Here is a 24,526-nt window from a genome sequence, read left to right as displayed (position 1 = left end):
TGTAACAAAACCTTTCTAGTAACTCCATCTAAAGAGTCTTACTTATTCAATTTGATATATAATTATTTCCACACATAGTTGGTATGGAAGTAATTAGCTACTACAATGGCAACTGTGATCAATACTCTCATCACCTGTGATGATTTCACTTTGATAGATGCAACATTGCCACTTCTGGTTACATATCACTGATAAAACTGAAGTATTACGGTAGCACTTAGAGGTGCTATTTTTTGACTGAAGCATTTTACTAGTAACATTTTTAGATGCTACCATAGCACATCAGTTTTAAAGACTATCCTTATGGTACCAGAAGACAACGCATAAGTGTTATGCAGGCTTGCAATGCTTATTGGCCCCTGATGGAACTAACATCTCTTGCTATAAGGGTCACGAATGTGTGTCCAACATCAACCTTGTCTCCAATAAGTCAATAGCTAGCTAACATGTATAGACAGTCATCCATTATGGTCAGTTCATGTCATGTGATGTATATCATGTGATAAATTGTTAGTTATTCATCATTATGATCATACTGCAAGTCCTTATGAACTATTCTGATCTTAAAACAGATGAAATTCAGGACGCAAGTCAATTTGGATTTGAAATTTGTCGAAACTTTTTAAACTAAAATTCTTAATGCTGTGCACAATACATGATGTGACTATTCCTGCTTGATAAGACCTATATAGCTATAGGTTGGTCCATACATGTACAGTGACAGATAGTAAAAGCTAGACAGATTTCATTGCATAACAAGTCATGTATATATACCGTGCACAAGAGGACTGCATGACATTCTGGCCAAGGTAGCTTTTATTCTGAATGACAGTTTATTCACAGCTGCATGGTCAGGTTTGGCTGGGACAATAACTGAATTGCCCTGGATGATGTGTTAAATAATTTGAAACCCAAATGATGCACTGTATATTTAAAATTAATGACAGGAGTTAATGCCAATGTACACACCCTTACTTTCATTCCTCTTAGCTTTGACACATATAATCACTGTGAGCTACTGGGTCCTAAAATCAGGAGAGTATCAGCACCAAATGTATCAAGTAGTTTTAAAAAATTCTAAAAGACCAGAAACCCATGTAGAATAGCCTTTCTCAGATGACAATTAACCATGCACATATAGTGATTTTAAAATTATTATCTTGCCGTGTATACATACACAATGTACATACCGTACATGCATATTCAATGTGTACATGCACCCTCTAGTCATCCTCATGACCACTGAAGAAATACATAACATTATAGAAGGGTAGTGTAAAGAATTCACATTATAGAAAAATATATATATTTAAAAATTTTGTAAGCATTAATTATTTTGTATTTGGCTTTTTTATTAGAGTGACTACTTTATTAGAGTACATAATTATATCGATTTTGCTATATTATTGATTACCGGACACGAGCCTGGATTCTACCAATCAAAATATTTTTCCAGCAGCATTGTACAGTATGTAGTGAGATATTGTTGTGAATGAGGTAACTGAACTGGTTATGTGTACTAACCACCCACAGTTTGTCAGAAGGAAAATTACTGGCTGACTGGCATACTTAGTAAAGGATGGCCACATTTAAATTACCACTTCAACCATCAATAATATTGTATTTGGAGGTCAAAAATTGTATGACACTAGAAGATCTGACTGTATAGATTATGTTCTCCACATCATTGTTTTTCATTTTCTACACGTCATGTCCTCTTATTTTTGTGCAAAAAATTTTATGAAATATTTTGTATAAAAGTATTTTCATATAATTAATGTACATGAATGACTGCTATCTTGATCTTTTGCAAAATATTCGTGCAAGAAATTTATATAATTTTTGCATGTAACAATAAAAAGCAAATTGGTGGAATTTTATGCCATTACATGGAACATCATGCAGTGACTTCCTCAAATTTAATTTGATGTTTATTTATGACAGTATTTTTTTTATTTGGGTGAATAATGTCAGTGTGTAAATTCATGCTCACCTTTTTGTTATTTGTGTATTGATATGTTAACCCATGCTTCATGATTGCAAATGTATATGTATGTTTATACCTCTGGCAGGGAAGACCAGCTGTTGCTGATAATGCTGTTTACATACAATTAGCAGCAATATTATATTGTTATGTTCTATTAGAGGATTATAGCCGGAGACATATATGCAGGAGATGAAACCATGCATGTTAATGCATTAATGCAATACTATCTGTATAAGGAATTCCTTGTTTTGGTGACAGTTGTGGTTTAACAATAGTGCATGTGTAAGAGGTCATGTGATTCCTGGAATAATATCTGCTATAACAATTTTAGCTTGTTTTAAGTTCAATTATCTGTCTATTCAGCACTAGAAACTGGCAAGCTGCATGGCCATCTCAAACAATTTGTACAACATAGAAAAGCTCTCAACCGAATCATTGCCAAGTGTCATCCATTCATCACATTGTGTGATCACATGCTTGTATGTCACAAGAGTGAACCACTGGTAAACAAGATCCCCACTATAAACATTACAGATACAATTACAGAGAAGATCCCCATATTTATGTAACTTATTAAATAACAATACAAGTGGTGTTGGTCTTGTATGTGTTGTGTGTATGAATGAACATGCATGGTGTGATCTATAATCAAATCTTAGATATCTGATTTATGATACAATACAGTAATAGCTATATACCCCATACAAAAAACAGCTTGGCTATACAAAAAAATATGTGTCCATGAAACTAAAAGCAACTGGCAACTAAAGGAGCTAATGTCTAGAAATAAATGTCAATATATACTGGCAACTAAGTATAATTTACAATAATCTTGGTCCTTTATCATTGACTTGTGCAGTCTGACTGCACAGTAAAAACAGATGTGTTGTTTTAACACACCTGTTTTTACTGTGTGTATTAATTCCCTGTAAATCTAATTGGCTAGTAAATTGGTACCTTTCTCAATAGTCCGGTGTTGTAGAGGAGAAAAAAGGCAGCTAGTTCTAAGTCCTTGAATTAGGTTAGGTAATCCTAAGGCTGCAGCACATGTTGCTGTCAGACCTTCAGTGCTGGTCACTGTAAAGTGCTAATAATAATAAATTACTAGCCAATTAGAGTTACAGGGAATTAATTAAGAATGCAGCAAGACTGTACAAGTGAATGATGATGGACCAAATCTTTATAAATTATAGCAAGTTATTTGTCAGTATTTCTTGGCCTCACCCAAATAATAGCTCCTTTAGTTGTCAGTTACTTTTAGTTTGATGGGGACGTCACTTTATACAGCCAAACTGTTTTTGCATGGGGTATATTGCTGTATTACAAATCAGATGTCACTCTGATTTTCTAGGCATGTGGCGCACAGCTGATCAATAAGACCATTCTATGGGGATACACTCTAAAACAACAAGATATAGCAGCATTTTAAACATTAAAGTAAAATGGTCTTTATAAAGAGGTGATCTTTGTTAGAAGGTGGTCTTTATAAAGAGGTGACCACCAACTGAAATTACCAAAGTACCATTCCATTCCACTGAATCCAGACACCCCTTGTAGTCAGACCGGTTCATGACATTATAACCACAATTGGCATTGTTTACCAATGGAGCAAACAGGATATGTTACACCAGTATATATAGTACTTACTAAGTCTTACAATAAAATAGTTAATCCTTTACACAGTGGCACTGCATGTACTATACTGGCAATGGATTAAATAAATGTCAAGAAACAGTCCATGTCTATTTTCAGTCAGTCTGGAAGTCAGTGACTCCTTTCAACAACTTCTGGCTTCATTGTTCTATCCTATGCCGCTCCACCAACCCCAGACAAAGGTAAATTGTGCTTCTGGAAACAGCTATTTTGTAAAAAAATAAAAAATAAATAAATAAAATCATCAGCCACAGTTTGTATGTAGCCTACATATAATGTCTATCTAGTAGCTAATTCTGACTAAATCTTGAGCATGCACTAACAAGAACTAGAACTTACTACAAAGAAACTCAAACAGGAAGTCGTTTTTAAAAAAAGCTAACCAGATTAGGTCTACTTGGATGATATCATTGTTATTGCACTCATCCTCATCTTAGTGTTATAACAATGATGTCACCATCATAACGACAAACAAGTGATCTTTATAGAGGTAGGTAAGTTTATTGTGAAGAGTGACAAAAATTAATGATGCCAGCATGAACATGCAGTGCATGGGTGCCTAGTACAGTGACAAAGCTTCCACCTAATATCTTAGCCTACACAATTTTATGTGAGGATCCTAAAATGTTTACAAATACAATATGATTGGGTTGAACCTAATGAAACATGCAAACACTGACCTCAAAGGATAAGTAGTGCATGCTCCAGTACAGGGCTTATGATAATATTTACACAACAGGACAACTTTTTGACAAAATTAATAGCTAGTCCATTTTCTGGCCATAATTGGATTTGGCAGGACATTATGTCTTTTCACAGTACTAAGGAGAAGCCTTATGTCTGACTGTTTATGTTGTTAGGAGATGCTACATTCTTGCAACCCAAGGGAGGGACCACAAATATACCAACACAGGTGTGCTGAAACCCCAAGTAGCTTTGTGGTTGTGACAAACAACACTCAGGCAACTTGGCAGCACAACAGGCAAAGTGCAGTGCAATTGTGTCTGTACAGTGTATTGGTGTGTCCATCCAACTATGTACATGTTTGTCTGACCTGCAAGTTTTCAGAAAATTTGTGAAATTCTTATCATAACTAGCCCTGAGTATAGAAACTTACTGTAGAGATTAACTTTTTGCAATGAAACGCTTCTTCGCTATTCTCACTTCTATGAACGTCTTCTTTTACTAATACCAGGAGCTTATAAGTGCTGAAGGTACACCTTGCAGCACTTATGAACTCCTACTATTACTGTCCAAAGCATAGGCAGTGGGAGCATGCCCCCAGCTTCACTAGACAATGCTAGCAAGAAAAGATCGAGATACTTTAATAGAACAGATAGATCAGTCACTTTACTGTGATTTGCTGTCAGGCCTTCAGTGCTGGTCACTGTAAAGCACTAATAACAATAACAATTTGCAATATACGTACTATATGGTGAAATACTCTCAGAGCTTCTAATCAAAATTTTCCTGAGAACATGTACATGAACACCATATCTGGTGAATATGTTTCAAACTCCATGCATTGTGTAATTTCATTGTTCCTCCACCCTTTGGTCTGCTCCACCAAGCTTACTGTGTAAACAAGGATCATTATTATGAACTTTTGGTATAAATATAATGCATGATGCAACAAATTTATGTGGTAACCTTATGGTTTCTTTTGTATGGCTTTCATTACTTTCAACCTCAACTTCATCATGGTTATGTGGCTTCCCAAGATGGTAGTGTCTATTTTATATTTGTAAAACTCAAAATACAGCTATGAATATAGTACAATATCTATAACATAATTAGAGATCTGAAGTCTAACTGGAATACAGCCAGGAAAATCAGAGTCAAGTAATACCTCCACCCTGTCCACAGAATAGCAGCTTGATTGACCTTATCAACACTATTAAAGCACCAATCAACAGTTCTCTACTATCATGCAGTCAAAGTGTGGATTTGATCAAAGGTAAACTTGACTCAGTGATTTTTTTTTTTAACAGGCTATATTGGAAGTTGGACACTCTCTCCTTTTTTACATTATGAACCATGCATGTATATACAATCACTGGACTAGACTGAACCACTGGAGTCAGTTTTTAAAAAAATTTATGTAGAATATGCTAGTCTCTAAGCCACTCCTCCTCCCCACCCTTTTCCTGTATGCACACACGTACACATGCATGCAGCACACACAGAGAAAGCAGTGTGGCCATGCCAGACTTTTCGCTGCAGCTATGCATCAACTACCAATGAATGGAATAGCAAAAACAGTTTATTTATTAAGGCTTTACAGCACAAGTGCTAAAGGTCTATAGGACATGCACCTGGTTCTACAGCCTGTTTAAAGTTGTTAAATAAAGTATGTTTTAACTGTCACCACTTAATTTTTGCTCAGACGCATAGTTACTACTACTACTACATAAACACATAATTGCATTTGGCTAATTCAAGCACTATAAATATGCTAATCTCCAGTAATTGGAGGGTTAAACCTTGGCAAATTTGGAGTTCAGTTGGCCAAATGTGCTAAAAAAGAAAAGAAACCCCCCCCCCCCAAGTCCAGTAGTCCAAGTCCAGTGATTGTATACAACCAGTATGAACTCTTGCACCAACTATAAGCGCATTCTAAATTGTTTTGTTATAGTTATTTCTTGTTGTTGAAGTTGATTCCCCATATTTATAAACTATAATTCTGTACATTTATAGCTTCACACAGTTTCAATATAACACACATACATTATGATACATTACTACCTAGCTATAGGATTCCTCAGGCTTGTTTTATACAAACAGCAAGGGAAATTGCGAAAGATAAGAGAAATACAGTTTTACTGAGCTTTGGATTAATGACCTCATTGAAGCCTGTCGAAAAAAAATAACGGGATATAAAAGGGTTTGAAATATTGAGTACTTCCTGTTGGAACATATCTTAGTTATTTGTCCAGTAGAATTAAGTTCACTCTCTATGTCATAGTGTTGTCCAGCTTCCAAGAACTTGAGGCTTGAAACACACTGGAATACTTGCCTGTAACTCATTCCACATTCCATCTTTGCACCTATCATTTAACAAGTATAATATATTTGAAACTAGTATGTCTGGGTTAACATACCTCCAGTGGATACTGGTGTGTTTGAGACAATATCTACAGCATCTACCAGTTTGCCCCACGTCGCGGTAACATCTTGTTTTTGCCATTGTCGTAGCATCACTTGACACCTCTTCTCACAGCTATTGGGGTGATCAACTTCTATGATGTCGAGCTTGTGTGATTCCACCCCTAGGGCTGCACCTAACTCTCGCCACTTTGGGGCACAATACGGTACGACACTAATGTTAGCCGGTCACATTCCTCGACTATATGTGATCTCCTAAAATGAAAGCACAGTTAGCACACAGCGTATAAGTGTCTAGCTACTGTATCACGCGCCGTGCAATGAACTTAGCGCTAGCGCTCATCTGACTTACTAGTTTTTCCTCTAGGAATTATAATCTAATCCAAAACAGCCAAGCTGTAAAAAAAGTGTGCGGCCCTCAAAAAGGCTATGGTGAAAAAAGATGTGAAATCCAAGGTGGCGGCCAAGAAATGGCTGTGATGGTAGGTTAATGGTAAAAATTTTAATAACAACAATTAAGTGAATTTTGGTGCTGCTTGGTCAATTGGCACAAAATTCACCTGAATTGTCGTTATTAAAATTTTTACCATTAACCTACCATCACAGCCATTTCTTGGCCGCCACCTTGGATTTCACATCTTTTTTCACCATAGCCTTTTTGAGGGCCGCACATTTTTTTTACAGCTTGGCTGTTTTGGATTAGATTTCACTTCTTTTTGTATTTGTATACCCCAAAGCCAGCCTATGGCCGGCTTTGGGACTTTTTTAACCTATCTTTTTTTCTTTACCACAGGAAGAAGAAAAGATGAAGCAGATGTACCTTAAATATTTCTGATTTTATCAGTAAATGTACAAATTATATATATAATACATATATTTATTACAGAACTGTCCATGGTGGTTTCTGTGTAACTGAACACTCTTCAAGGCAACTTCTTCTAGCTGATCTCTCTACAGGGTAATTTGTTTGTAGCTGAATTCTGTACAGGTGATTTGTTTGCAGCTGAGCTCTTTACAGAATGGTTTCTATGTAGCTGAACTCTTTACAAGGTAACTTCTTCTAGCTGATGTCTCTACAGGGTCACTAGTTTGTAAATGAATTCTCTACATGGTGGTTTCTTTGTAACTGAACTCTCTACGAGGTAACTTCTTCTAGCTGATCTTTCTATAGGGTGATTTGTTTGTAGTGGAATTCTGTAATGGTGATTTTTTTGCAGCTGAGCTCTTTACAGAATGGTTTCTTTGTAGCTGAACTCTTTACAAGGTAACTTCTTCTAGCTGATGTCTCTACAAGGTCACTAGTTTGTAAACGAATTCTCTACACGGTGGTTTCTTTGTAACTGAACTCTCTACAAGGAAACTTCTCCTAGCTGATCTCTCTACACGGAGATTTGTTTGTAGCTGAACTCTCTACAGGTGATTTGTTTGCAGCTGAACTCTCCACATGATGGTTTCTTTGTAGCTGAACTCTCTACAAGGTAACTTCTTCTAGCTGATCTCTCTACAGGGTGATTTGTTTGTAGCTGAACTATTAACAAGGTAACTTCTTCTAGCTGATCTCTCTACAGGGTGATTTGTTTGTAGCTGAATTCTGTACAGGTGATTTGTTTGCAGCTGAGCTCTTTACAGAATGGTTTCTTTGTAGCTGAACTCTCTACAAGGTAACTTCTTCTAGCTGATGTCTCTACAGGGTCACTAGTTTGTAACTGAACTCTCTACAAGGAAACTTCTCCTAGCTGATTTCTCTACACGGAGATTTGTTTGTAGCTGAACTCTCTACAGGTGTTTTGTTTGCAGCTGAACTCTCTACATGATGGTTTCTTTGTAGCTGAACTCTCTACAAGGTAACTTCTTCTAGCTGATCTCTCTATAGGGCGATTTGTTTGTAGCTGAACTCTCTACATTGTGGTTTCTTTGTAGCTGAACTCTACAAGGTGATTTCTTCTAGCTGAATTATCTTTCTATAGTTGCATGAATTCCCTACAAGGTAACTTCTTCTAGCTGATCTCTCTACAGGGTGAATTGTTTGTGGCTGATCTCTCTACAGGGTGACTTGTTTGTAGCTGATCTCTATACAGGTTACTTGTTTCTAACTGATCTCTTGAATTTTCTTCGGGTGACTGCTCTATTAGGATGACTGCTCTATTAGGATGACTGCTCTATTAGAGTATCTCGATCTCGCACTTGCTACACCAAGTTGGATTTCGTGTTATAACTCCGTGGCTTTAAGTCTGATTCTTCTACACCATTGAAGAGCCTTTCTAAGATGATAACTCCATCTGTACAGCGATTTTCAAAGCATTACCCCAAGCGGTTTACCTGGTAGGCGTGGCAAGCAGTCGTTTTTTATTAGCTAATCTCGATTGCGTAATTGTTACACACTGTTGGTTTTTTCGTTGTATCTTCCTGGTTTTTAGCTCGATTTCTTTCAAACCACAAAAGGTTTGAGGTTCAATAGTTAACCTATTCACCCACCGATTTTCAGCTTCTTCCCATACGCGGTTTACCCTGTAGGCGTGACAACATATTGGTGTTATTTTTCGTTAATAATCGCTCATAACTCTTTGCCTGTTTATCGTATTCCAGCCAAAGTTGGTACAGAGATGCGCCTTTAAACCCCCTTTCTCTGTGCCAAATTTCAAGGCGATCGGATGTGGCGTTCGCATTTTATAGCAGTTTTTGTAAGTGTACGAAAAGAGGAAGAAAAATAAGAAGAAAAAAAAAACGAAGAAACCAAGCCAATTTTTGAAGTCGCATATCTCGGGAACGCTTGAAGCGATTTCGTTCAAATTTGGAATGTGGAGTGCTGAAGGTGGAGGGAGTGTCCACAGCAAAAATCGTCGTGTTTCATCAAGGCAGCACAGAGCTACGGAGGTGCGAAAATTGCGTTTTCTTTCTTCCTGTCAATATACTCACGGGTGTTACGCGCCGGCTTCTTGGGCCGCACGACACACTACCGTGTGTCTTGATCTGTATAATCGAGGGTTTATCGGGGTTTAATATCAATTCCCATCATAGTCTGACACGGTTATCAAGGCAAGTTGTACGTATACGTTGTACACTCCCAAGGGGTCGCGATCGGAATTGAAAATTTTTCAAAAGCCTAATAATAGCACATGCACTGACTTGTGAGCAGACACCTTGCAAGATCGCTTCTTTTTTTTTTTCAGTGAGTATGCAAGAAAAAGCGGAAAGCAACGGAAAATGATGAAAGATGTCTTATTACAGATCAAATAAAACCAAAGTGGGTGGCTGGCCCAGATTTTGAGTTGAGAGTCCTGTACATGTGTCTTGGTATTTTACATCAGGCCGATAGCTAACACTGAGCTGACAATTTTATTGCTAGCTTGTACACTGAAGCACACTGCACATGCAGTAACTCAGGCTGCTCAGTAGCATGACAATAGCTCTTGTGCACATATCACTGATGTATTTTGTAATCCCAACCTACAGGCTGATACACTAGTGGAAACAAATAAATCACATGTACACCTGTACACATACTACACACATTCCTCTTTGTTGTATGTGATATGCTGATACTCCTCTGCCTGGTGGTAGAAACTGTCCATTATCTTAGATAAATTCATTAATGCATAGTAGCTACTACCAGCTACTATGAACATGTTTGTAGCATTGGAATATGATTGGCATGCAATTTAGGGATTTAGTTCATATTGACAACATATACAAATAATTTTCTACTAACATAATAATGAAACATGATTAACATTGTCAAATCATTTTATAGCAAATATTGCATGTCTGGGTGGGTGGCTAGCCACTCCATCCACCACCCTCACCCCCCAGATCAGCTCCAGGCTTGGTACAATATTGTAAGCATGGAAGCAACATTATGCACAATAGTTTACCATCTGAGACACATGCAGGCTTTATGCACATGTAGACCACATCCCTTATATTATGTTATATCTATATATATATATCATGCATGCTTCATTTCTTCTCCCAAGCTCAGTTTGTCATGATGGGGGAAGAGTAGAGTATCTATGGTGTAATCAACATTATGTACTGATTTGTCATTGACATTAATCTTACTGCTATATCAATGACACTCGTACCCTTGTATAGATGGTCAGTAAAATGATCTTTGTTTGCTTTGTCTACTTTTATGTTTGTTAATAAACACCGACCAATGACACCGATTGTGGCAAATAAATTTTCCTTTTCCCCTTCTACTGGAATCAACTCCCTGTTAATGTAGTTAATTCCCCAACCCCAATGATTTCATTGTAATAATTTAATTAAGTAGCCTCCACCACCTCTATGATCACATCTGTGCATTATAATCTCTTGCTTTTGTATAATTTTTTGTATGAGCCGGTATACAGGCTGTGTCTTTACTGAACATAATCTAAATGATTTCTGCAGCAGCACAGTAATAATATATACAATAAACATATATTCATTGTGTTATCAATGACATCTGCACATGTAAGTTTTCCAATTTTTTTCATAGTCTTTGTGATGGACTTCCATATCTACGTAGAGTGTGAGGATCACTCAGGCTCGCCCCAATAAGCACCCCCTTTCTTGACACTTGTAATCACCCTAAGAAAACAGGGCCTAGCCACATGAGACTAATCCTGTGATGAGGTGTGTGGTCCAGCTCAAGTGACCGAACAATTGATGTCTGACAACTACCCACATCTCTGTACCTAACACAACTATCAATTAATGCTCCTGATGAGTGATAATTGGTGTTTGATAACTACACAAGAGGTGACGATTTGAGCAGGGCTGCCCAGAGAAATTAAGGGGCCCAGGGCAAAGAGTTAAAGTGGGGCCCTTGACCCAAGTTGTAAGGTGAAGACCAAAAAAAAAAAAAAAAAAAAAAGGTCACAACCTGCTGGCAATGACAATAACTACCCATCACCAACCATATCTCCTAAGCTTGCTATACTGCTCCTCTGAAGAATACTGTGACTGCTCTATTAGAGTATTTAGATCTGACTGCTCTATTAGAGTATATCGATCTTTTAAACAGGTATTCAGGGGGCCCTTCATGGGGCCTCCTGGGGCCCCTTTCAGGCTGGGGCCCGGGGAAAAATGCCCCAGTTGCCCCCCCCCCCCCCCCCTGTGGGCGGCCCTGGATTTGAGGTAAGCTTTGCTTTAGTAAAATCTGTACTGCGCAGCCATAAAATGATAAATACTGTTTAATCGTCGCCTTTTGTAAAACCTTGTGTAAGTATTAAACACCATTATCACTCGCCAGAGTTGGCAATTTCTCGGACAAAAATGGTATGGGCATTTCACCAGACCATAGATAATAGACGGGGTGTCTATTATCTATGACCAGACCCTTTCTTAGGGGGCGCTTATAATCGATAAGCGCCACCCCGGAGAATGGGTCTGCGAGGACGACACTACTTCTGTCGCTTCAGTGGTACCTGATGTGTACTAAAGTTTCTTTGTCTGATGCATTATGACATAATATAATTGACAAACCACAATACACTAAAATGCGTTATATCTACTAAACAAAACAAAATTTAACTAAATCAGATGCACCAACCTATCCCACTAGTAGCAAGGATTGATAATAGCCAAAGTGTATTTTATCATTTCAGTGGACCTTTAATAACAATAAAAAATAAAATACAATATGAGAATTTACGAAAATATGTGCTAAATTATAAAGCAATCAAAGCTGTTTTTAATGCACTTGTCAATTTCATGCCCCACCCCCGGGTAGTCTGGCGGCGCCCGCCCCTTCGCATAGAGTAAGGGTCTGGTATGCTTACAGACGATTGCGGAATCTATGCAACACAGGAAGTCAATGGAAACGTGAGCTTGTTACGTAATTCGGCACCTTTTCAAAGCAAATGATCACGTTTTTATTATGGGGTGCCGTTTGTACCAAAATTGTACAAAAATGCCTTATTTATAAACTATAACCATACTTTATAAATCAATGCACTACTTTATAAATCATGAACATATACTTTATAAAATCATATGCATGATTTATAAACCATATAGCTATCTGATTTATAAATCATTGACATACTTTATAAACTATAACATTAATTTATATAATTATACATGTGATTTGTAAACTATAACACTTATTTGTAAAGTATAAACACTGATTTATAAATTATAATATTAATTTATATATCAATGTACTACTTTATAAATCATGTGTATAGTTTATAAGTCATGTGTATAGTTTATAAATCATACACATGATTTATAAATCAATAACATACTTTATGAACCATACATGCATAATTTATAAATCATCATTATGATTTATAAATTGCACATGTCAGATTAATAAATCATAAGTATATTTTACAAACCATCATCACGAGTGACTTAGTTTGGTTATTGTTGTATTTTATAAATCATTGTCGTGCTTTATAAATTTAACACATACTTTACAAATCACATGTACAATTTACTTTTGTAAACTAATACTATGATATATAAATCAATAGTGTAATTTAGTAGCCATATATATATGTTGTTGTTTAGTATCGATAGTTAGAATTCATATCAATATTGCTTAGATGTGCATCAAATGGAAAGCATTTGTGGCATGTGATCCAGCACAGAATTCAGCAAACTTAGTACAAGCTTTGGCAGCTGTTGTGAACACTTGCACTAATGAAAGCAACCCAGCAAAGTGGAGTATCACCATTACCAATGCCCCTGTCATCGTCATGGGTAACTCCCCTGCCAGTAATTCCACTAACTATGCCACTCTTGCTGGCTACTCTTACACGGTGTAGGATTTGGGCTCAAGCCAGTCAGTGACAACAGTGGCATAATTGGTGACAACAGTGGCATAGTTGGTGGGACCACTGGCAGGGGCATTGGTAATGGTGATATACTCCACTTTGCCGGATTGCTCTCATTAGTGCAAGTGCTCACAACAGCTGCCAAAGCTTGTACTAAGTGTACTGAATCCTGTGCTGGATCACATGCCACAAATGCTTTCCATTTGATGCACATCTAAGCAATATTGATATGAATTTTAACTATCGATACTAAACAACAACATATGGCTACTAAACATAGGCGGATCTGAGGGGAGGCCAAGGGGTGCTGTGCCCCCCCTGGCCCTTCTCTTGCCCCCCTTGGACTTACAGTACTATATTGATACCAGAAACTGGAATGATTCATGCATTCACACTGTATTCAGAAGTATAGAAAACCAATAGGCAAATAGAAGACAATAGTTATAAATGTACTTTACAGTTATACTATACATTGTAAAGAAAGTGAGGCAAATAAGTTTAAATTGTTGTGCCAAGACCGAGATACTCTAATAGAGCAGTCATTACTCTAATAGAACAGTCACAATTCTAATGTCATTATAACAATGCTATACACCTGTATATTTTGATTTAGTACACTTTACAGGTTTTATCTCTGATAGGCTTAATCTTTATATGCATTGCAAGCATACACTTTTTAAGCTAAATTCTATCAAAAATGCTCCCAAATTTAAACCTAGGAGATCTAATTTTCAAAAATTTTCTCTAACTACAGTTGTAAAACTGTAGGTCTATCATTCATCCAGCTATACTCAATAAAGTTATGCAACTGAATATAACTTGTATACTACAGTGGAGGATCCAGATGGGTTTCTACCCCCTTTTAAATTTAGCTTACACAGTAAAAACAAAGTAGTGAACGTCACTACTTTTAGATTCACTACAACGTAGTGAATTATCGAAGTAGTGAAGGTCACTACCAATGTAGTGACGTTCACTACATTTTAATTCACTACGTTGTAGTGAAATCATAATGTAGTGACGTTCACTACAAAAAGTAGTGACCTTCACTACATTTTAATTCACTACATTGTAGTGAAATCATAATGTAGTGACGTTCACTACAAAAAGTAGTGACGTTCACTACATTTTAATTCACTACGTTGTAGTGAAATCATAATGTAGTGACGGTCACTACAAAAAGTAGTGACCTTCACTACATTTAATTCACTACATTGTAGTGAAATCATAATGTAGTGACGGTCACTACAAAAAGTAGTGACCTACACTACATTATAAATTTTTACTATACATCAATATAACAGCATGTCAAGAACACTGTTACTGTCAGTAACATTTAACATTGGTATATAAAGGACAGTTTCTGAGGTATCATAACAGACTATAAACCAAAATTGCAGGTTGATAGACTTCTTTAAATAAAATGTTACCTCTGAAAAATGACAACCTATTTATAACAGTATGGTCACAAAGTGTCCACTAGAAGCATCATCTGCATATTTCACCACAACTATGTAAACTTGCTGTGTATTCACAGTAGTATAGGCTAAATGTAGCAAAACCAAACAAAATATCCGATTGTACATATGTGGGTGTGTGTGTGATAACACTGGAAAACAGCAGTCATGTATTGTAGCCTCAGATTTTCTATTGGTAGGGACTATACAGTACATTTGATAAATTTCTGATTTGAAGATTAAGATTCCCACCTGAAGCCATTTATTGATGTGAAAAGGATGCTTATAAGAAGATACTATGAGTTTGCACATGCATGAAAGATCACATGACAACCTTTAGAAATTTGCAGGGGATATGGTATGGGATGCTGCTGTCAATGCTAAGGAGCTAGGATTTACTTCACAAAGGACTTTCATTCATTGATTAGGTTCAATATGTACTTCTGCAGGAACGTCAATGAAGTCTTTGCAGACATTCTACTAGGCTGTAGTAAGCCAAGTAAAAAAGTTTTGACTACTCTTCTGGACATGGGGAAACTAGGCAAATCTGATGTCAAACTGTACTCATAAATTTTAGTATGTAAATGCTATAAATACCTGCATTTATGAAACCACTAAACTTTCACATTCATGTAATCAAAATGGTAAATGTAAAATATTATATAACATCAACTATACGTACTGTTAAGTTTAACAATGGAAATATACGTATAATGTACATACGTAACAAAAACACATCTTTGACCAGCTTCTGCATCTTTCATCCAGCAGCGGGCAGAACGAGTCTGTAAATGAAAAACAATATATCATGTACATGTATCTGGAAACATAGACATTTGTGAAATGTGCCTTGTTCTGTATTTATTAGGGATGAAAAAATTACTCGCTAAGGAAATTCACTCAGACAGTCTTTCTAGAATCCACTCAAACTAGCTCATTATGTCACACGACCATACAAATCCCCTTCTAGCCTGAGTATTCCTAGGGTTTACAGGTCGAGACATGGTCGGGGTTTACATTGTCAGTGCTTACCCGGTAGGTGGGAAACTATAATTTTCAGTGATGCAAATCCCCACCTTGGCCAGGCAATAAGAATGTAAAGCTTCTCTAATTGCAAGTACTGATTTTGACTTGAAAGGCAAGCCATGCAAATGGTAACCCAGAACCTTTGCATTATGCAATATTTCAGAGTCTAACTGTTATGCTTTAATTTATAATACAAATACTGTATTGCCTTGAGTTATGCACCTATCAGTGTAATCCCCGACTATACCACTGATACGGGATGAGGTGGAGGCAAACAGGCTGTGTGAAATAGTTCACTTGTGAAGGTGGGTTGATATTTCCCTGGTTGAGAATATGTAGCTGACACAGATAGATAGTCTGGGCATGTGAAACTATGTTGGGTGGAGGTGCATGTGTGTAGAGTATTTTCTGTCCAGCTTTAGACTATAGAACAAGTGCCCGCAAACAACATATGTGACCGGATTTACGAAAAGGTACCTTTTTCACACATAAAATTTGACCCATTTTTTCAACTTTCAAACTTTGTAACTTTTGTATCATTGCAAGCATGTGTCTGTAATATTTCATGAATATGCCTACATTATGTGGCTACAGTTTGATACAAAAAGAAAGCCAATCAGTGCAAGGAGTCAACAGTTATGGCATTTTGTCTACTGGTATGTCAAATGTGTGAAAAAGGTACCTTTTTGCAAATCCGGTCACATATATGTGACCAGATTTGCGAAAGGGGGTCTTCCATACATCTAATTTACCAAATTTAATGACTCATAACCAGACCTCTTAACTATCACAATTTGGTCATGAGACGCATGATTTCAGCCTTCATATCACGACCACTTGTTGATCTCACGATTTCCAATAAAATTTTCTAAGGCACGCTAAACCTCCTTGATTTAAGCCCCAAAACGTCTTGTAGCAGGTGTCACGTGATCAGATAATTAGAATAGTGGGGTGCCTCTGTATTTTGAGCTGAAAATTTTGGCAGTTTCCCATACTTTTGAATGTGTCACAATCAAGTCACTTTGCTGCCAAACTCAATGAACTGACCCCTATTTAAAGGTGAAATCCTTTGAGAAAAGACTCAGTACACTGAAGAATTAGGTGAAATCCTACCAGTTGTGTTATTACAAATGTTTATTGCTTAATTTCGGTTGTTGTGAGATGTACTTGTGCGGAAAATCTGTGCTGAACACTAAATCCACAGCTGGATACTGATTACTCAAGAGATGGGAGGTGATTTCAACAACGAATCACTGGTGAACCAGTACATCAGCTGAGTTGAAAGACTGATATCACGTGATTCAACGATGGAGCAAAATAGTAGGTTCTTGTCATATAGTAAGCTACACTATAGTATAGAGATATTATAAGCTGCAGTAAACAGCAGTACTGCGCTCACATAGCTAGCTAGTTGTGCCTTTTAAAACATTTTTTTGTTAAAACAAATGTAACTATGTGCATGAGCCCCAGCACAAAGATGGTAGGCTTCACAGCTGCATGGGGATGGGTGGCTGGCTTTCTCACAACCAGATCTGCTTCCAGGTTGAGAGGTCTGTGATATCTTTAGACTGAAAAGGCTATTGATTAAAAAATTGGACAGTAGTGAGCACTAACATAGTTTAGTGGATGGACAAATTTTCAAGTTAATACATTCCTTGAGCAATGAGTTATGGACTTCTGAGTTCATAGAATTGGATGTGTGTGGAAGACCCCTTTTCATAAATCCAGTCACATACCGAGTAACCATTAATTATCTATGAAGGAACACACCTAACACTCACACTTAAGTTTCATGATGATTCTGTATAAGGCCACCCCATGTAGTTTCCCATCATCTGTCCAGCATCATCATGACTTAATATATGCACTCTCATAGCGTATTCATTTACACATACTTTTGATATGTACTTTCATAGTGTATTCATATTAGTAATAATGTACAGTACTCATGTAAACTTCACACTAACGTATTTTAAGGAATATACAGGATTTTACGCTACTACGTAAATAAACCACATATAGTCTAAAATTATAGTACCTTAACATCTAAGATAATAATGCTGAGTATCTGGTTATGTTTTTAAATACAACGTAGCCACCCTGAAGACACATCCTTTGCCAGCTTCTTTCCAAGTTCCAACTTCTTTTTTATCTTTCATCACGCAGTGGCCATTACAGATCTGCAATAGAAAACAATACTTTAAACTGAAAAGATATAATGAAATAATTGCACATATTTTGTGACTTTGCGTATGTGATTGGCTGAGCAAAGACCGGTTATTTTTGCCCATTCCTTGGATTCTATTTTATTGCTTCTCCGTTATCTATAGTAACAAAAGGAGTGGACAAAGAAGAAGACCATTCCAACAATGAAGCGACCATGGTAAACTTAATTTTTACCGCATCACCCATAACTCACATGGCTTCTGATGTATATACATGAAATAAAGATTGTCTTACTCCCCATGAAAAGGCAAATCTGATGGTTTATATAGGTTTTATTGATTCGTGCTTTGTTTCAGTACATAAAAACTAAAACATGCATAATTTTTTATGTAGCATGCATATTTTTATACTCAATACTTTTTTACTACAAAATAGAACCATACAAAAACAGCTGGTTTTCGCTCACTATTATAACTGTGGATACTCGACTCTGCTATATCTGATTACTAGAGATCCATTAGCTACAGTATTAAGTAACTCTTGATACCTCCAAGTTTACCCTTAAAGCTTCTGAGAAAGCTGGTACGTGTCTCAGTGACACTATCATTTGGCAGTGTTTCATGTAGGGTTGGTGGTGAGAGTATTCATGGCAGCAGGCAATCACATATTATATGCATAATTCAATTATTTGTGAATGGTTATCGCTATCATACAGAAGCGATCATGGAATTGAATTGAATAAAAGCCGATGGCATATAACAGGTTTAGCATCATCCTGTTTCTTGCAGTATTGAAATGTTAAATATTTGCTCAGCACTTGCATTTGCTGGAAGTGATACAATACAGACTGGAAATACGGTTGGTCAAGTATAAACACAGGGGCAGATCCAGGGAGTTCAAAGGGTTCCATGGAACCTCATTCTGGAAATTCCCCATGCTAAATCCGCCATTGCTTTGGTTCCATTCCAAGAAGCCAAAATGCTCCAAATGGCTCTCTATAAATTCTCTCTTGAAAAGCACCCTAGTGATATGACTATGGTTGACAGTCTCACAGTAAACAATGAAGGTGCAAGATACTCTAATAGAGCATACCAATACTACAAGAACAATGGCTGGTCTCCGTAGTCAAGCGATGAATAGATGTTTGGTTCCCCTTTTGCATTGATCCCATCAGCAGCATATGGAGAATATAGTAATTGTTTAAACAGAACGACTTCAGAATTTACTTCTGGGGGCCGCACAATGTAAGGATTCCACCCATACCCTACTAGAAAGAGTACTACCCTGGCAGCACCCACTCCTTCACAAAAAGAGGAAGGGTCTGGTCACTCTCACTATAGCATTACAGAGTTGCAACTATGGAAGATAATTATACAATGAGATCACAATGGCAGCAAGAATGGCATGTTTAACAACCATACGAAGTAAGCATAGTTATAGGTTAAACAAACTCAACCAAAAAGCACAACCAAAAAATAGTTTTTATATTGATTAGGCATCACGAGTACATCAGCTCCAACTACATGGCCCTCTACCTCCATCTTTTGTTCTTTTAAAGAACACCCTATTGTTGACTACAAGCAGCCATTACATCTTCACAAAACATATTACATAATTCCAAGAGCTATTATTAACTCTTGATAATTCTATAGTATCATGCAATGCATGATAACTTAAAAAAAATTGTGAATACCAACAACATAATCTGATTGGCACAGCCTGTTTTCTGTAACATGCTACTGATTTGAATGCTAGAGTAACCGGACCAGGATGGGCACCGGCACATTATACAGTAACTGAATTAAAATAACTTGACCAGAAATGAAAATCTTCCAGCACTTGCAAAGTCGAGGCTTCATATTCTGGGAATGGCATTACAAGACCAGTGAGCTCTTTAGAATGTCTTTGGAGTGAGCTCCATAAAAAAAGTTATCATAAAATGATCTCAGTAGTATTTCTGACCCTTTAAAGAACTCTTAGATAACAACGGAAGAACAAAAATTTTGGTCTCAACAGTTATGGTTAATACATTTTTTACCCCTGAAAGAGGAAAACCTGCAAAAAATGGATAAAAATTCTGGGTCCCAAAATGTCCAAAATAGCACATGAATAAATAGTACATGAAATCAGTCAATAGTGAGGACAAACCTTTCCATAAATATTAATTGAGGTCTGGCTGACATTGACCACAGTTGCAGGTCGCACAGTGGACTGGCAGCTAGTATCCTAATTAATGCCTGCATATCCACAAACTTTGGCACAGTCGCAATGTGTCATTGGGTTCAGAAAAGAAAAGAATGCCATAAATTCATTTTCCAGGTCAGTAGTTTGGCCATGCAAGTATATATATAATAATAATAGTGAGAGACTATTGACCCCGGGCCATCAATAAATAATGTCAGTAGTATATAGACCCTTTGCAGGTGAGCTGCTGCCATAGCAACATTCACCATTTTGGAGTACAACCTGATTTGCAACCCTGATAGCCAGTGTTGGGCAAGTTACTGTGTAAAAGTAACTAGTTACATATTACATATTACTTGCAACTGAACTATTTAGTTACAGTTACATATTACTCATAAAATAAAGTTACTATAATAATATTACATATTATATTACTTTGTGTCCACAGCCTTAAGCTGTCACGTGTGAAACTACCACTTTATCACGTGACATGATTGCGTTGTTGGAAAATGTGCAAATCTTGGTTTTAAGTAAGAAGCTGGTGAATAAGCTTCATTCAGTAGGCTTCGTTACTTCGTTGTGGCTAGGCATTACTCAGAGGACAATGAACGAGATTAGTAACTTCGTTACTTGTAGTAATAATATTACGTAATATTACAGTAACTATATTACATAGGTAACGTGTTACATTTGTAAGCAAAGTAACTTGAGTTATATTAATCATTTTTATAGCGTATTTCATTATATTTAGTTACCACAAAAGTAATAATATTACGTAACGCGTTACTAATGTAACGTGTTACTCCTAACACTGCTGATAGCATAGGGGAGAGTGTACGTTTAACCTACATGGTCAACCTTTGCTGTGGAATGCAGGAGAAGCAGCCCTAGGTATTGTTTTACTCTTATGAAAAGCAATGCTATCAGGTTTGCAAAACTGGTTGTACTCCAAGATAGCGGATGCTGCTATGGCAGCAGCTCACCTGCGAAGGGTCTATAGCCATACCAGGGATGGCGATGACCAGGGTTAGAGCCCTGGTAATCAGTCAAAGCACCGGTAATTTGTCAGTGTAAAGTGCTATTAGCCCTGGTAATAACATCTTAAAACCTTCGTAATTATGAAAGGCTGGCCATAGACAGTATATTGTACGTAGAATATACTATCTATGGGCTGGCTAACGCCCATTAATTCAAATGTGTGTTTACAGTTACAGCTTGTTTACTTACGATTTTAAACAGACTAATCAGGAACGGTTGATTACAGACGATAAACACTATAGATCTTCAGATACAGAGTGCATAGCACTAAACAGTAGCACCCGGGTAGCACCAGAGGTAGCACCTCGAGTAGCATCATGTCAAGGAAACTCTAAATAATGCCACATATATTTGATGACGTCATCTACTTGGTAACATCTTGGTAACATCGTTGCTCACTTAGTTACGTGCTGTAGAAGTCGTGTAAGTGGAAGATTAATAATTGTTCTTTTACTTCTGTTTTCTATTGACTAGGGACTGTTTCGTAACTGTGACGTGCGGTCAGGTGGCCGCAGCGAGTGGTCTCTCGAGTCAACTGAGTAGGCTAGGCAGCTTAGCACTGCGTACCTAGTAGCTGTTGCATTTAACAAGTGGTTAACAATTCAGAAAAGTAAGTCTTAAATTGTAATTATTTGTTTTACACTTTTGCACACGTAGACTACCCCAGCCTGCAAAGTTGGCTGCCCGCCAATTTCCCGGCGCGGGCACTGTAGTACCAGAGCTGAGAGGTGATGAAGTTTGGGGCTTTCATTTTAATATACCATAAGGTATAGCACATAGTAACTGAATTGAGTGATGGAGTACTGACACTTATGGTGTGACTGGCGGTTGCTTACAAACTGGATTGTCACAGTGTACACTGACGTATTTTAGCTTTCTGACATACCTGAGCTTCACGGTTTTACCACTACTAGCTAATCACTTTTTTTTTGTTTTCTGTATGTATGCATGTTTGTCAGTTTAGTTCTTGTATTTACCTTGCCGTTCCCACGCAGATCTTTTACTACGATCTGATTGTGGTTGCATGAGACCGAGGTCGCACATACTGTAAGCTAACTCTACTTATTGTGTTTTCTCATTTATAATAATGATGGTTCTCTCTCCATGCAGTAGCCGATTGATATTCATTGCAGTGGTGTATACCTGTGGGGTACTGCTGTGTGTCTGCAAGTGTTTAAGGTTTGTAGCTTTAAACAACCATTCTGCAGTTAAAATGTTGTTTGGCAGTTTAGGTAATACTGACTTTCCATTGGTAGCAGTTTTAAACAGGTAAATGCTTTAGCTTATTACATTGGAGATCGTTTACGATCTTTGTTTCTTGATATAGCGAATACTGCAAGACTAGCAAATGAAACAATTTGCTATCACTATACTGTGGTTACTAATAGGAACTGATCTAACATATCAGATGGTTATACCATGCACCCATCCCTTACGCACAGTTGTGCAATAGTTGGTAAGTGCATATATGTTTATCTCATATTACATATCAACAATTATTTTATCACAGCATAAATCATGTACATCTGCTCTATTGTAGCTATGCTGGTAAGATTTATTTAGCTACCATAGTTTGTATTATATTGTTATATATATCTTGCAGTTCAATGAGAAAACTTGCAATATACACTGCACAGTATCTGATGCATCTTTGCTGCTGCAGAATCTTCTCACAAGAAATTTCTGGACTAACATGTATGCACCTATACAAAAAAAAACTGACATTTTGTATACATGTATTTTTACTTGTATGCAGTATTGTTTTTAATGGATTCTATGGTGCATGAATGCATAAACTGGATGCAAATGCGATGTAGTGAAATCACTGCAAATAAGTAGTGACGTTCACTGTAAAACAGTAGTGAAGTTCACTACTAATGGCACTGCAAGTAGTGGCGTTCACTACAGTTAGTAGTGACGTTCACTACAGTTGGTAGTGACGTTCACTACAATTAGTAGTGACGTTCACTACTTTTTTGTAGTGACGTTCACTACAAAAAAGTAGTGAACGTCACTACACAAAAATAGTGAGTATTGTGGCAGAGGTTTCACTACTAATTAGTAGTGACGTTCACTACTTTGTTTTTACTGTGTAGTGGCATTCTCATTACATAAACATTGTTGTATTGACAATTTGTCATAGCAAACAACTATATACCAGTAGCATGCATGCAGTTGCACTTAACTAACACCATTTATAGCTATTAAACTATCAGCAACACTTCATTTTTCATCTCCCAATGTATTAAAAACGATCGAGATACTCTAATAGAGCAGTCAAGTAACTACTCTAATAGAGCAATCAAAGCCACAGCTTGTAGTCACCATATTTGCCCTATAGTTAGCTATAGTATTTAGTAATTATTTACAGTTTAAAGTATTGAATTTATTGTAATTGCTAACCTAAAATCCAATCTCAGAGCTTCTAAAATCTCAAAATTTTCCAGAGAATTGTTATCAGATGCCTTATTTAGCTATACCAATTTTCAGAAACCCCTTTTTAAAAATCCTAGAACTGCCACGGTACTAGAATTCCTCTTAGTGGAACAAACACTGTTGGGAACTAAAACTTTTTGCCCCCCCTGACAGTGCCTCCTAGATCCGCCTATGCTACTAAATTACACTATTGATTTATATATCATAGTATTAGTTTACAAAAGTAAATTGTACATGTGATTTGTAAAGTATGTGTTAAATTTATAAAGCACGACAATGATTTATAAAATACAACAATAACCAAACTAAGTCACTCGTGATGATAGTTTGTAAAATATGCTTATGATTTATTAATCTGACATGTGCAATTTATAAATCATAATGATGATTTATAAATTATGCATGTATGGTTCATAAAGTATGTTATTGATTTATAAATCATGTGTATGATTTATAAACTATACACATGATTTATAAACTATACATATGATTTATAAAGTAGTACATTGATATATAAATTAATATTATAATTTATAAATCAGTGTTTATAGCTACTTTACAAATAAGTGTTATAGTTTACAAATCACATGTATAATTTATATAAATCAATGTTATAGTTTATAAAGTATGTCAATGATTTATAAATCAGGTATATGGTTTATAAATCAGGTATATGGTTTATAAATCATGCATATGATTTATAAAGT

General features: G+C 36.7%; 2 long non-coding RNA genes across 4 annotated transcripts; one reads left to right on the top strand and one right to left on the bottom strand.

Moving 5' to 3' along the window:
* Positions 1-15,586: 15,586 nt before the first annotated feature.
* LOC136241564 (uncharacterized) lies at positions 15,587-21,737 on the bottom strand. The gene is made up of 3 exons (XR_010694330.1): positions 21,573-21,737; positions 18,034-18,175; positions 15,587-15,754 (listed from the first exon to the last, which is right to left on the bottom strand). It is a non-coding gene; the product is annotated as an uncharacterized lncRNA (long non-coding RNA).
* LOC136241563 (uncharacterized) lies at positions 21,641-23,160 on the top strand. Of its 3 annotated transcripts, none has more exons than XR_010694329.1 (9): positions 21,641-21,806; positions 21,858-21,993; positions 22,041-22,150; positions 22,379-22,430; positions 22,494-22,562; positions 22,616-22,652; positions 22,711-22,839; positions 22,894-22,931; positions 22,987-23,160. It is a non-coding gene; the product is annotated as an uncharacterized lncRNA (long non-coding RNA). The 3 variants fall into 3 exon arrangements; XR_010694327.1 differs by having other exon boundaries at positions 21,645-21,806; positions 22,611-22,652; XR_010694328.1 differs by lacking the exon at positions 22,041-22,150 and having other exon boundaries at positions 21,649-21,806; positions 22,611-22,652.
* The last annotated feature ends 1,366 nt before the right edge of the window (positions 23,161-24,526 follow it).

This window comes from Dysidea avara, chromosome 12 (assembly GCF_963678975.1).
Source record: "Dysidea avara chromosome 12, odDysAvar1.4, whole genome shotgun sequence".
NCBI lineage: Eukaryota > Metazoa > Porifera > Demospongiae > Dictyoceratida > Dysideidae > Dysidea > Dysidea avara.
The sequence above is the reverse complement of the archived record's forward strand: the minus strand, read 5'-3'. Positions and strand labels throughout refer to the sequence as shown.